The following is a 4,183-nucleotide window of genomic DNA, read 5'->3' as shown; positions in this document are numbered from 1 at the left end:
CACCCACTTTCGTCACTTCCGGAAGCAAAGCATTTCCTGCGGAAGCAGAAAGTCCCAGAGACGCCACGGCCCACGCGGTAGGGCTGGAGCTTGTGGTGCTCCCGCTGGTTGCGAGTAGTGAATTGACCGCTTACAACGCCTGAGGAGTCCAACCAACTGGAAGGAACCACAAAAGTTAGTAAACACTAGTCAGATTTCCCCCAACCCCCGACCTGATAAATAACTTGTTTTTCTGTGGTGTCTCTTCAGTGTATATATTAGATTGCTGGAGTTTGCAAGATCCTTTCACGCACAGACGCGGTAAGTGTGTCTTCTTGATCACCTTGTGGAAACGTGGACACTGAAAGGAGATGCCCAGACTCACAAGCCTGGATAAGAATTAGAATTCAGTCGGATATGTCATTCCTAATTGCATGCACGTAAACATCCCCCAAGCATTCAGTGTCAGGTGTCAGGAGAAACAAGGCTAGGATTCAGTTAACAGAGAATATACAATACTTGTCATAAAGAAATTTTATAGACTGCTGGAAGATAGAGGAGTATCAGTTATTCTGAAGACAGAGAGGCACCCCAACCGTCCTTGGGACCAGTAGGAAGAGCACCCAAACCACATGGACCTCTATAAGAAAATACAGGGCTGGGGCGCCTGGGTGGGGCAGTCGGTTAAGCGTCCGACTTCAGCCAGGTCACGATCTCACGGTCCGTGAGTTCGAGCCCCGCGTCAGGCTCTGGGCTGATGGCTCAGAGCCTGGAGCCTGTTTCCGATTGTGTGTCTCCCTCTCTCTCTGCCCCTCCCCCGTTCATGCTCTGTCTCTCTCTGTCCCAAAAATAAACGTTGGAAAAAAAAAAAAAAAAAAGAAAATACAGGGCTCTATGGGCACCTGCGTGGCCCAGGCAGTTGAGCCTGGGACCTAGGCTCAGGTGATGATCTGGGGGTTCGTGAGTTCGAGCCCCAGGTCGGGCTCACTGCTGTCAGTGCAGAGCCTGCTTTGGATCCTCTACCTCCTTCTCTTTCTGCCCCTGTTTGCACTCTAAGTAAAACGTAAAAAAATTTTTAATTAAAAATACAGGGCTCTAAATCTTGCATAATTGGGGCAATATACTAACTCGAGGAGTTGAGGAAAGTGGTCCATGATCATCCATAGAATGATCTATGACAATGTCACTAAACTCTGAAGAACTAGTGATCCAAAGAATTGGGAATAATTTTTAAAAATCCGTTGAAATCATGCCTGGCTTTGAAAGCCTGCACTGCTTGGTCTTTCTCTGATTTTGCACACATTACTTAATTGGAACCTGAGTTTCTCCTGCATGAAATCAGGAGAAATCAATGAGTTTCTCGTGGGCTGAGAAAATTAAGATAATGAATGAAAAGGGATTAGCAGTGTCTGGCACGTAAAGTACAATAAATGACAGCCATTAAAACTTGTAGGTGTTTAGAAAGACAACTTAAAATATAATCATTTTATGACAAAGGTAAATGCAGAAGTTTTATTTCTGTATTTACTGCACATTTTAAAATGACAGTTCAATGGAAAATTTTCATGTTTCAAATAAAACTGTTACTTGATGTTTCACAGTCTCAATTTTTTAACAGGTAAACTTATGTAAATCTACAGCAACTCTTTCTTTAACTTATACTCTGTGATATCTTTGAGCTAGGAACCTTGATTTACCTATTTTGTATCCCAAAGATTTCAAACAGCGCCTGGTACATAGGCACATGGTAGATTGACACTAAAAGTTGATTGACCATTAAAATGGCAATGTTGGGGTGTGGGGAAGACAGAGAAATCCCTTAAAATAAATTTTAGCTCTATGCCCACGCAGGAAAGCAATTCAATCATCCTGGTATTAGGTGTAGAAGGGGGAGGAAGCATGAATGCAATCAACCAACTGATAAAATGCTTAACATCTAGGATTTCAGCATTGTACATGGGAGTTTGGAGTACCTTTAGTGAAGGCCCAGTCCCTCCCTTAAGGAACCTCTGTGATACTGCTATAAACCATACAGGGACATTTTTATTACCAGTAGATGTTCAACAACTGAGTGAGCCCAGAACACTCCTTAATGGAAAACTGTTGTCAAGGTTTATAAAATATGTAAGTTCCTTTGTAATATACCTACACATAGGCATAAGGCCAAAATTCTCAGAGGAAGCCTGCAAAGGCCCTTTTTGGGTCAAAGGCAGCCAAATTACTGCATTAAATCTAGTTATCAGTATAAAATTCAGCAAAAAGTAGAAAAAAAATAGGTCTTATACATACATTTGATTGGAATGTGGAAGTTCTGGGTATTGATTCCGCCAGACCAGTTTCCTCTGATGTAGATAATGTCATGTTTTCATAAAATGGGGGGAGAATTTCTGTTTCAAAAAGTATGCATACATACACACACACACTAATTCAAAAGTCTACACAACAATATGTTAGCAGTAATTATCTGAGTGATGTAATTATGGATGGTTTTTATTTTCTTCCATTTGCTCCTCTATTTTTTTCAAATTTTCAACAATGGATGCATATTACTAATATGAAAAAGGAATATGGTTTAAAAAAACATTAAACACTACCCACAAGACATGTGAAACAAAAACAATGTGAGAGGAAGCTCTCAGACATTCACACATAAATGTGAATTCATTATTCAAATTTCTAAGACAGACATTTACAAGTTCAAAAACTGAAGATCAGGGTAACTGATTTAATTAAATTCATAGCTGTTAAGTGACCACACTAGGGCACAAATACCAAACAGGAGGCTCTGAATAGCTAAAAGGTGGAAGCATGAAGGTGCTGGGCTCTGTGAAGAAAGAGCAAAAATAAGGGGCTAAATGCAGCCCAAAGAGGAGAATTCTGCCCCCACCTTCTTCTAGAAGGTATGGAAAGCTATTACTTAATCTTTTTTAGGACCTGCCCCATCTTCCTTGCTAATAGGGAAGCCAGCCTTTAGCAAGTGGACCCCTAAAATCTACCTCCACCCTGCTAGCATGCACCTACGTGCTTATCTTTTTCACTCACTTCCCTGAAAGCCTTCAATGGGTTTCAAAACAAGGCCTACAAAGCCTTCCGAGATAGGACCTTACCTTGTTCTCATCACTGCTTTCCGTGAAGTGAGAAGCCCAGCAATGAGAGCTATTTCTCATTCACCATGCTTAGACCTTGTTTTATTAGCTATTCTATGCCTTTGCCTCGATGTCCATTCCCACTTTGCTCCTTTTACCTGACTTAATCCATTTTCAATCATCATGTCCAAAAAGCTTTCTCTGAACTCCCACCCCCGTTTCCTGGGCTGGGCTAGGTGCCCTTGTGCAGAGCTCTCAAATTATTGCACTAGTCATCGCCCTGGACCTAGGTTTCTGTGGCCGTTTATTTCACTAGATTCTGAGTTCCTGAGGGCAGAGACCAGGCACACATTATTCACCTTTGTACCCTGAACATGGTGCCTGGGGCATTGTAGGTATACAACTTACTCTGACTAAAGTACTAGGACTCATGCACCTTTGTAGGAATGAGCCCCGATTTCATCTTCAGTATAAATGCAGAGCTCACAGCTACTCATGCAGAGCCAACTGACACGTTTCCCCCCGAATCATGGCTACCTGGAACCTAATCATTTCCCATAATCAAAACCTCTCCCTTTCTCAATCCAGCACTGAGTCCTCCCCCCACACACCCCGGCTTAACTGAAATCTGGGTTTGCTGAAAAATACTATTCTTGCAGCTTTCCCTCACACGTTGCTCATTCCCTCATATCCCACGTACCCTGGTATCCATGTCCTCTTCTTTTCTTCAAAACCATTTCCAAACTATTACTCCTTCACTATCATGCAAATGCCCTTTTCCCCTTGAAGATATGTGGCAATATCACCCTATATGCTTTCTTGTTCCGTAACTTAAACTCTACCATTCATTGGCTCAGTCTTCCTCTCCCTCCTCAGTCCTAAAGACTTCATTGTCCATGAAAACACCCAAAGAATGCTAGATTCTCAGTTCTTTGACCATCTCATCTGAAGTGACCTTTGCCCCTGAACAGGCCTGCTACCAAACCCTGAACTTGTCTTCCCAACTGCTCCACTCTTGAAATCTCAAATTCAGAGAACTTTCAGTGACCTTCAGGTCTTTGCTCCTTCTATATTCTCCCAGTTATCAACCCTACCTCCACTTCAATGCCTAGGCAGTC

This window comes from Puma concolor, chromosome D2, assembly GCF_028749965.1.
Source record: "Puma concolor isolate L17-30 chromosome D2, mPumCon1.1.hap2, whole genome shotgun sequence".
NCBI classification, from domain to species: domain Eukaryota; kingdom Metazoa; phylum Chordata; class Mammalia; order Carnivora; family Felidae; genus Puma; species Puma concolor.
The sequence above is the reverse complement of the archived record's forward strand: the minus strand, read 5'-3'. Positions refer to the sequence as shown.